Raw genomic sequence first — 12341 nt, 5'->3', positions numbered from 1 at the left:
ACTGAACTGTGTATCTAATCCTATCCTGTGTGATACTGTATACTGAGCTGTGTATCTAATCCTATCCTGTGTGATATTGTATACTGAGCCGTGTATCTAATCCTATCCTATGTGATACTGTATACTGAGCTGTGTATCTAATCCTATCCTGTGTGATACTGTATACTGAGCGGTGTATCTAATCCTATCCTGTGTGATACTGTATGCTAAGCTGTGTATCTAATCCTATCCTATGTGATACTGTATACTGAGCTGTGTATCTAATCCTATCCTGTGTGATACTGTATACTGAGCTGTATCTAATCCTATCCTGTGTGATACTGTATGCTAAGCTGTGTATCTAATCCTATCCTGTGTGATACTGTATACTGAGCCGTGTATCTAATCCTATCCTGTGTGATACTGTATACTGAGCTGTGTATCTAATCCTCTCCTGTGTGATACTGTATACTGAGCTGTATCTAATCCTACCCTATGTGATACTGTATACTGAGCTGTATCTAATCCTATCCTGTGTGATACTGTATACTGAGCTGTGTATCTAATCCTATCCTGTGTGATACTGTATACTGAGCTGTGTATCTAATCCTATCCTGTGTGATACTGTATACTGAGCTGTGTATCTAATCCTCTCCTGTGTGATACTGTATACTGAGCTGTATCTAATCCTCTCCTGTGTGATACTGTATACTGAGCTGTATCTAATCCTACCCTATGTGATACTGTATACTGAGCTGTATCTAATCCTATCCTGTGTGATACTGTATACTGAGCTGTGTATCTAATCCTCTCCTGTGTGATACTGTATACTGAGCTGTGTATCTAATCCTATCCTGTGTGATACTGTATACTGAGCTGTGTATCTAATCCTATCCTGTGTGATACTGTATACTGAGCTGTGTATCTAATCCTATCCTGTGTGATACTGTATACTGAGCTGTGTATCTAATCCTATCATGTGTGATACTGTATACTGAGCTGTATCTAATCCTATCCTGTGTGATACTGTATGCTAAGCTGTGTATCTAATCCTATCCTGTGTGATACTGTATGCTAAGCTGTGTATCTAATCCTATCCTGTGTAATACTGTATACTGAGCCGTGTATCTAATCCTATCCTGTGTGATACTGTATACTGAGCTGTGTATCTAATCCTATCCTGTGTGATACTGTATACTGAGCTGTATCTAATCCTATCCTGTGTGATACTGTATGCTAAGCTGTGTATCTAATCCTATCCTGTGTAATACTGTATACTGAGCCGTGTATCTAATCCTATCCTGTGTGATACTGTATACTGAGCTGTGTATCTAATCCTATCCTGTGTGATACTGTATACTGAGCTGTGTATCTTATCCTATCCTGTGTGATACTGTATACTGAGCTGTGTATCTTATCCTATCCTGTGTGATACTGTATACTGAGCTGTGTATCTAATCCTATCCTGTGTGATACTGTATACTGAGCTGTGTATCTAATCCTATCCTGTGTGATACTGTATACTGAGCCGTGTATCTAATCCTATCCTGTGTGATACTGTATACTGAGCCGTGTATCTAATCCTATCCTATGTGATACTGTATGCTAAGCTGTGTATCTAATCCTATCCTGTGTGATACTGTATACTGAGCTGTGTATCTAATCCTATCCTGTGTGATACTGTATGCTAAGCTGTGTATCTAATCCTATCCTGTGTGATACTGTATACTGAGCTGTGTATCTAATCCTACCCTATGTGATACTGTATACTGAGCTGTATCTAATCCTATCCTGTGTGATACTGTATACTGAGCTGTGTATCTAATCCTATCCTGTGTGATACTGTATACTGAGCGGTGTATCTAATCCTATCCTGTGTGATACTGTATACTGAGCTGTGTATCTAATCCTCTCCTGTGTGATACTGTATACTGAGCTGTATCTAATCCTCTCCTGTGTGATACTGTATACTGAGCCGTGTATCTAATCCTATCCTATGTGATACTGTATACTGAGCTGTGTATCTAATCCTCTCCTGTGTGATACTGTATACTGAGCTGTATCTAATCCTACCCTATGTGATACTGTATACTGAGCTGTATCTAATCCTATCCTGTGTGATACTGTATACTGAGCTGTGTATCTAATCCTCTCCTGTGTGATACTGTATACTGAGCTGTGTATCTAATCCTATCCTGTGTGATACTGTATACTGAGCTGTGTATCTAATCCTATCCTGTGTGATACTGTATACTGAGCTGTGTATCTAATCCTATCCTGTGTGATACTGTATACTGAGCTGTATCTAATCCTATCCTGTGTGATACTGTATACTGAGCTGTGTATCTAATCCTATCCTGTGTGATACTGTATACTGAGCTGTATCTAATCCTCTCCTGTGTGATACTGTATGCTGAGCTGTGTATCTAATCCTATCCTGTGTGATACTGTATACTGAGCTGTGTATCTAATCCTATCCTGTGTGATACTGTATACTAAGCCGTGTATCTAATCCTATCCTGTGTGATACTGTATACTGAGCTGTGTATCTAATCCTATCCTGTGTGATACTGTATACTGAGCTGTGTATCTAATCCTATCCTGTGTGATACTGTATACTAAGCCGTGTATCTAATCCTCTCCTGTGTGATACTGTATACTGAGCTGTGTATCTAATCCTATCCTGTGTGATACTGTATACTGAGCTGTGTATCTAATCCTATCCTGTGTGATACTGTATACTGAGCTGTGTATCTAATCCTATCCTGTGTGATACTGTATACTGAGCTGTATCTAATCCTATCCTGTGTGATACTGTATACTGAGCTGTGTATCTAATCCTATCCTGTGTGATACTGTATACTGAGCTGTGTATCTAATCCTATCCTGTGTGATACTGTATACTGAGCTGTGTATCTAATCCTATCCTGTGTGATACTGTATACTGAGCTGTGTATCTAATCCTATCCTGTGTGATACTGTATACTGAGCTGTGTATCTAATCCTATCCTGTGTGATACTGTATACTGAGCTGTATCTAATCCTATCCTGTGTGATACTGTATACTGAGCTGTATCTAATCCTATCCTGTGTGATACTGTATGCTAAGCTGTGTATCTAATCCTATCCTGTGTGATACTGTATACTGAGCGGTGTATCTTATCCTATCCTGTGTGATACTGTATACTGAGCTGTGTATCTAATCCTATCCCGTGTGATACTGTATACTGAGCTGTGTATCTAATCCTATCCTGTGTGATACTGTATACTGAGCTGTATCTAATCCTATCCTGTGTGATACTGTATACTGAGCTGTATCTAATCCTATCCTGTGTGATACTGTATACTGAGCTGTATCTAATCCTATCCTGTGTGATACTGTATGCTAAGCTGTGTATCTAATCCTATCCCGTGTGATACTGTATACTGAGCTGTGTATCTAATCCTATCCCGTGTGATACTGTATACTGAGCTGTATCTAATCCTATCCTGTGTGATACTGTATACTGAGCTGTATCTAATCCTATCCTGTGTGATACTGTATGCTAAGCTGTGTATCTAATCCTATCCTGTGTGATACTGTATACTGAGCTGTATCTAAGCCTATCCTGTGTGATACTGTATACTGAGCTGTGTATCTAATCCTATCCTGTGTGATACTGTATACTGAGCGGTGTATCTAATCCTATCCTCTGTGATACTGTATACTGAGCCGTGTATCTAATCCTATCCTGTGTGATACTGTATACTGAGCTGTGTATCTAATCCTATCCTGTGTGATACTGTATACTGAGCTGTATCTAATCCTATCCTGTGTGATACTGTATACTGAGCTGTATCTAATCCTATCCTGTGTGATACTGTATACTGAGCTGTGTATCTAATCCCATCCTGTGTGATACTGTATACTGAGCTGTGTATCTAATCCTATCCTGTGTGATACTGTATACTGAGCTGTATCTAAGCCTATCCTGTGTGATACTGTATGCTGAGCTGTGTATCTAATCCCATCCTGTGTGATACTGTATACTGAGCTGTGTATCTAATCCTATCCTGTGTGATACTGTATACTGAGCTGTGTATCTAATCCTATCCTGTGTGATACTGTATACTGAGCTGTGTATCTAATCCTATCCTGTGTGATACTGTATACTGAGCTGTATCTAATCCTATCCTGTGTGATACTGTATACTGAGCTGTGTATCTAATCCTATCCTGTGTGATACTGTATACTGAGCTGTATCTAATCCTATCCTGTGTAATACTGTATACTGAGCTGTATCTAATCCTATCCTGCGTGATACTGTATACTGAGCCGTGTATCTAATCCTATCCTGCGTGATACTGTATACTGAGCTGTATCTAATCCTATCCTGTGTGATACTGTATACTGAGCCGTGTATCTAATCCTATCCTGTTTGATACTGTATACTGAGCTGTATCTAATCCTATCCTGTGTGATACTGTATACTGAGCTGTGTATCTAATCCTATCCTGTGTGATACTGTATACTGAGCTGTATCTAATCCTATCCTGTGTGATACTGTATACTGAGCTGTGTATCTAATCCTATCCTGTGTGATACTGTATACTGAGCTGTATCTAATCCTATCCTGTGTGATACTGTATACTGAGCTGTATCTAATCCTATCCTGTGTGATACTGTATACTGAGCTGTATCTAATCCTATCCTGTGTGATACTGTATACTGAGCCGTGTATCTAATCCTATCCTGTGTGATACTGTATACTGAGCTGTATCTAATCCTATCCTGTGTGATACTGTATACTGAGCCGTGTATCTAATCCTATCCTGTGTGATACTGTATACTGAGCAGTGTATCTAATCCTATCCTGTGTGATACTGTATACTGAGCGGTGTATCTAATCCTATCCTGTGTGATACTGTATACTGAGCAGTGTATCTAATCCTCTCCTGTGTGATACTGTATACTGAGCTGTATCTAATCCTCTCCTGTGTGATACTGTATACTGAGCCGTGTATCTAATCCTATCCTATGTGATACTGTATACTGAGCCGTGTATCTAATCCTATCCTGTGTGATACTGTATACTGAGCAGTGTATCTAATCCTATCCTGTGTGATACTGTATACTGAGCTGTGTATCTAACCCTATCCTGTGTGATACTGTATACTGAGCTGTGTATCTAATCCTATCCCGTGTGATACTGTATACTGAGCTGTGTATCTAATCCTATCCTGTGTAATACTGTATACTGAACTGTGTATCTAATCCTATCCTGTGTGATACTGTATACTGAGCTGTGTATCTAATCCTATCCTGTGTGATATTGTATACTGAGCCGTGTATCTAATCCTATCCTATGTGATACTGTATACTGAGCTGTGTATCTAATCCTATCCTGTGTGATACTGTATACTGAGCGGTGTATCTAATCCTATCCTGTGTGATACTGTATGCTAAGCTGTGTATCTAATCCTATCCTATGTGATACTGTATACTGAGCTGTGTATCTAATCCTATCCTGTGTGATACTGTATACTGAGCTGTATCTAATCCTATCCTGTGTGATACTGTATGCTAAGCTGTGTATCTAATCCTATCCTGTGTGATACTGTATACTGAGCCGTGTATCTAATCCTATCCTGTGTGATACTGTATACTGAGCTGTGTATCTAATCCTCTCCTGTGTGATACTGTATACTGAGCTGTATCTAATCCTACCCTATGTGATACTGTATACTGAGCTGTATCTAATCCTCTCCTGTGTGATACTGTATACTGAGCTGTATCTAATCCTACCCTATGTGATACTGTATACTGAGCTGTATCTAATCCTATCCTGTGTGATACTGTATACTGAGCTGTGTATCTAATCCTCTCCTGTGTGATACTGTATACTGAGCTGTGTATCTAATCCTATCCTGTGTGATACTGTATACTGAGCTGTGTATCTAATCCTATCCTGTGTGATACTGTATACTGAGCTGTGTATCTAATCCTATCCTGTGTGATACTGTATACTGAGCTGTGTATCTAATCCTATCATGTGTGATACTGTATACTGAGCTGTATCTAATCCTATCCTGTGTGATACTGTATACTGAGCGGTGTATCTAATCCTATCCTGTGTGATACTGTATACTGAGCTGTATCTAATCCTCTCCTGTGTGATACTGTATACTGAGCTGTATCTAATCCTATCCTGTGTGATACTGTATGCTAAGCTGTGTATCTAATCCTATCCTGTGTGATACTGTATACTGAGCTGTATCTAATCCTATCCTGTGTAATACTGTATACTGAGCCGTGTATCTAATCCTATCCTGTGTGATACTGTATACTGAGCTGTGTATCTAATCCTATCCTGTGTAATACTGTATACTGAGCCGTGTATCTAATCCTATCCTGTGTGATACTGTATACTGAGCTGTGTATCTAATCCTATCCTGTGTGATACTGTATACTGAGCTGTATCTAATCCTATCCTGTGTGATACTGTATGCTAAGCTGTGTATCTAATCCTATCCTGTGTAATACTGTATACTGAGCCGTGTATCTAATCCTATCCTGTGTGATACTGTATACTGAGCTGTGTATCTAATCCTATCCTGTGTGATACTGTATACTGAGCTGTGTATCTTATCCTATCCTGTGTGATACTGTATACTGAGCTGTGTATCTAATCCTATCCTGTGTGATACTGTATACTGAGCTGTGTATCTAATCCTATCCTGTGTGATACTGTATACTGAGCTGTGTATCTTATCCTATCCTGTGTGATACTGTATACTGAGCTGTGTATCTAATCCTATCCTGTGTGATACTGTATACTGAGCTGTGTATCTAATCCTATCCTGTGTGATACTGTATACTGAGCTGTGTATCTAATCCTATCCTGTGTGATACTGTATACTGAGCCGTGTATCTAATCCTATCCTATGTGATACTGTATACTGAGCTGTGTATCTAATCCTATCCTGTGTGATACTGTATACTGAGCGGTGTATCTAATCCTATCCTGTGTGATACTGTATACTGAGCTGTGTATCTAATCCTATCCTGTGTGATACTGTATACTGAGCGGTGTATCTAATCCTATCCTGTGTGATACTGTATACTGAGCGGTGTATCTAATCCTATCCTGTGTGATACTGTATACTGAGCTGTGTATCTAATCCTCTCCTGTGTGATACTGTATACTGAGCTGTATCTAATCCTCTCCTGTGTGATACTGTATACTGAGCCGTGTATCTAATCCTATCCTATGTGATACTGTATACTGAGCTGTGTATCTAATCCTCTCCTGTGTGATACTGTATACTGAGCTGTATCTAATCCTACCCTATGTGATACTGTATACTGAGCTGTATCTAATCCTATCCTGTGTGATACTGTATACTGAGCTGTGTATCTAATCCTCTCCTGTGTGATACTGTATACTGAGCTGTGTATCTAATCCTATCCTGTGTGATACTGTATACTGAGCTGTGTATCTAATCCTATCCTGTGTGATACTGTATACTGAGCTGTGTATCTAATCCTATCCTGTGTGATACTGTATACTGAGCTGTATCTAATCCTATCCTGTGTGATACTGTATACTGAGCTGTGTATCTAATCCTATCCTGTGTGATACTGTATACTGAGCTGTATCTAATCCTCTCCTGTGTGATACTGTATGCTGAGCTGTGTATCTAATCCTATCCTGTGTGATACTGTATACTGAGCTGTGTATCTAATCCTATCCTGTGTGATACTGTATACTGAGCTGTGTATCTAATCCTATCCTGTGTGATACTGTATACTGAGCTGTGTATCTAATCCTATCCTGTGTGATACTGTATACTGAGCTGTATCTAATCCTATCCTGTGTGATACTGTATACTGAGCTGTGTATCTAATCCTATCCTGTGTGATACTGTATACTGAGCTGTGTATCTAATCCTATCCTGTGTGATACTGTATACTGAGCTGTGTATCTAATCCTATCCTGTGTGATACTGTATACTGAGCTGTGTATCTAATCCTATCCTGTGTGATACTGTATACTGAGCTGTGTATCTAATCCTATCCTGTGTGATACTGTATACTGAGCTGTATCTAATCCTATCCTGTGTGATACTGTATACTGAGCTGTATCTAATCCTATCCTGTGTGATACTGTATGCTAAGCTGTGTATCTAATCCTATCCTGTGTGATACTGTATACTGAGCGGTGTATCTTATCCTATCCTGTGTGATACTGTATACTGAGCTGTGTATCTAATCCTATCCTGTGTGATACTGTATACTGAGCTGTGTATCTAATCCTATCCTGTGTGATACTGTATACTGAGCTTTGTATCTAATCCTATCCCGTGTGATACTGTATACTGAGCTGTGTATCTAATCATATCCTGTGTGATACTGTATACTGAGCTGTGTATCTAATCCTCTCCTGTGTGATACTGTATACTGAGCTGTGTATCTAATCCTATCCTGTGTGATACTGTATACTGAGCTGTATCTAATCCTATCCTGTGTGATACTGTATACTGGGCTGTGTATCTAATCCTATCCCGTGTGATACTGTATACTGAGCTGTGTATCTAATCCTATCCTGTGTGATACTGTATACTGAGCTGTGTATCTAATCCTATCCTGTGTGATACTGTATACTGAGCTGTGTATCTAATCCTATCCTGTGTGATACTGTATACTGAGCGGTGTATCTTATCCTATCCTGTGTGATACTGTATACTGAGCTGTGTATCTAATCCTCTCCTGTGTGATACTGTATACTGAGCTGTGTATCTAATCCTATCCTGTGTGATACTGTATACTGAGCTGTATCTAATCCTATCCCGTGTGATACTGTATACTGGGCTGTGTATCTAATCCTATCCCGTGTGATACTGTATACTGAGCTGTGTATCTAATCCTATCCTGTGTGATACTGTATACTGAGCTGTGTATCTAATCCTATCCTGTGTGATACTGTATACTGGGCTGTGTATCTAATCCTATCCTGTGTGATACTGTATACTGAGCTGTGTATCTAATCCTATCCTGTGTGATACTGTATACTGAGCGGTGTATCTAATCCTATCCTGTGTGATACTGTATACTGAGCTGTGTATCTAATCCTCTCCTGTGTGATACTGTATACTGAGCTGTATCTAATCCTCTCCTGTGTGATACTGTATACTGAGCCGTGTATCTAATCCTATCCTATGTGATACTGTATACTGAGCTGTGTATCTAATCCTCTCCTGTGTGATACTGTATACTGAGCTGTATCTAATCCTACCCTATGTGATACTGTATACTGAGCTGTATCTAATCCTATCCTGTGTGATACTGTATACTGAGCTGTGTATCTAATCCTCTCCTGTGTGATACTGTATACTGAGCTGTATCTAATCCTCTCCTGTGTGATACTGTATGCTGAGCTGTGTATCTAATCCTATCCTGTGTGATACTGTATACTGAGCTGTGTATCTAATCCTATCCTGTGTGATACTGTATACTGAGCTGTGTATCTAATCCTATCCTGTGTGATACTGTATACTGAGCTGTGTATCTAATCCTATCCTGTGTGATACTGTATACTGAGCTGTGTATCTAATCCTATCCTGTGTGATACTGTATACTGAGCTGTGTATCTAATCCTATCCTATGTGATACTGTATACTGAGCTGTGTATCTAATCCTATCCTGTGTGATACTGTATACTGAGCTGTGTATCTAATCCTATCCTGTGTGATACTGTATACTGAGCTGTATCTAATCCTATCCTGTGTGATACTGTATACTGAGCTGTGTATCTAATCCTCTCCTGTGTGATACTGTATGCTGAGCTGTGTATCTAATCCTATCCTGTGTGATACTGTATACTGAGCTGTGTATCTAATCCTATCCTGTGTGATACTGTATACTGAGCTGTGTATCTAATCCTATCCTGTGTGATACTGTATACTGAGCTGTGTATCTAATCCTATCCTGTGTGATACTGTATACTGAGCTGTGTATCTAATCCTATCCTGTGTGATACTGTATGCTAAGCTGTGTATCTAATCCTATCCTGTGTGATACTGTATACTGAGCGGTGTATCTTATCCTATCCTGTGTGATACTGTATACTGAGCTGTGTATCTAATCCTCTCCTGTGTGATACTGTATACTGAGCTGTATCTAATCCTATCCTGTGTGATACTGTATACTGGGCTGTGTATCTAATCCTATCCCGTGTGATACTGTATACTGAGCTGTGTATCTAATCCTATCCTGTGTGATACTGTATACTAAGCTGTATCTAATCCTATCCTGTGTGATACTGTATACTGAGCTGTGTATCTAATCCTATCCTGTGTGATACTGTATACTGGGCTGTGTATCTAATCCTATCCTGTGTGATACTGTATACTGAGCTGTGTATCTAATCCTATCCTGTGTGATACTGTATACTGAGCGGTGTATCTAATCCTATCCTGTGTGATACTGTATACTGAGCTGTGTATCTAATCCTCTCCTGTGTGATACTGTATACTGAGCTGTATCTAATCCTCTCCTGTGTGATACTGTATACTGAGCCGTGTATCTAATCCTATCCTATGTGATACTGTATACTGAGCTGTGTATCTAATCCTCTCCTGTGTGATACTGTATACTGAGCTGTATCTAATCCTACCCTATGTGATACTGTATACTGAGCTGTATCTAATCCTATCCTGTGTGATACTGTATACTGAGCTGTGTATCTAATCCTCTCCTGTGTGATACTGTTTACTGAGCTGTGTATCTAATCCTATCCTGTGTGATACTGTATACTGAGCTGTGTATCTAATCCTATCCTGTGTGATACTGTATACTGAGCTGTGTATCTAATCCTATCCTGTGTGATACTGTATACTGAGCTGTATCTAATCCTATCCTGTGTGATACTGTATACTGAGCTGTGTATCTAATCCTATCCTGTGTGATACTGTATACTGAGCTGTATCTAATCCTCTCCTGTGTGATACTGTATGCTGAGCTGTGTATCTAATCCTATCCTGTGTGATACTGTATGCTGAGCTGTGTATCTAATCCTATCCTGTGTGATACTGTATACTGAGCTGTGTATCTAATCCTATCCTGTGTGATACTGTATACTGAGCTGTGTATCTAATCCTATCCTGTGTGATACTGTATACTGAGCTGTGTATCTAATCCTATCCTGTGTGATACTGTATACTGAGCTGTATCTAATCCTATCCTGTGTGATACTGTATACTGAGCTGTGTATCTAATCCTATCCTGTGTGATACTGTATACTGAGCTGTGTATCTAATCCTATCCTGTGTGATACTGTATACTGAGCTGTGTATCTAATCCTATCCTGTGTGATACTGTATACTGAGCTGTGTATCTAATCCTATCCTGTGTGATACTGTATACTGAGCTGTGTATCTAATCCTATCCTGTGTGATACTGTATACTGAGCTGTATCTAATCCTATCCTGTGTGATACTGTATACTGAGCTGTATCTAATCCTATCCTGTGTGATACTGTATGCTAAGCTGTGTATCTAATCCTATCCTGTGTGATACTGTATACTGAGCGGTGTATCTTATCCTATCCTGTGTGATACTGTATACTGAGCTGTGTATCTAATCCTCTCCTGTGTGATACTGTATACTGAGCTGTGTATCTAATCCTATCCTGTGTGATACTGTATACTGAGCTGTATCTAATCCTATCCTGTGTGATACTGTATACTGGGCTGTGTATCTAATCCTATCCCGTGTGATACTGTATACTGAGCTGTGTATCTAATCCTATCCTGTGTGATACTGTATACTGAGCTGTGTATCTAATCCTATCCTGTGTGATACTGTATACTGGGCTGTGTATCTAATCCTATCCTGTGTGATACTGTATACTGAGCTGTGTATCTAATCCTATCATGTGTGATACTGTATACTGAGCTGTGTATCTAATCCTATCATGTGTGATACTGTATACTGAGCTGTATCTAATCCTCTCCTGTGTGATACTGTATACTGAGCTGTATCTAATCCTACCCTATGTGATACTGTATACTGAGCTGTATCTAATCCTATCCTGTGTGATACTGTATACTGAGCTGTGTATCTAATCCTCTCCTGTGTGATACTGTATACTGAGCTGTGTATCTAATCCTATCCTGTGTGATACTGTATACTGAGCTGTGTATCTAATCCTATCCTGTGTGATACTGTATACTGAGCTGTGTATCTAATCCTATCCTGTGTGATACTGTATACTGAGCTGTATCTAATCCTATCCTGTGTGATACTGTATACTGAGCTGTATCTAATCCTATCCTGTGTGATACTGTATACTGAGCGGTGTATCTAATCCTATCCTATGTGA

This window comes from Leptodactylus fuscus, unplaced genomic scaffold (assembly GCF_031893055.1).
Source record: "Leptodactylus fuscus isolate aLepFus1 unplaced genomic scaffold, aLepFus1.hap2 HAP2_SCAFFOLD_115, whole genome shotgun sequence".
Classification (NCBI taxonomy): Eukaryota; Metazoa; Chordata; class Amphibia; order Anura; family Leptodactylidae; genus Leptodactylus; species Leptodactylus fuscus.
Note: the sequence above shows the minus strand (reverse complement) of the source record.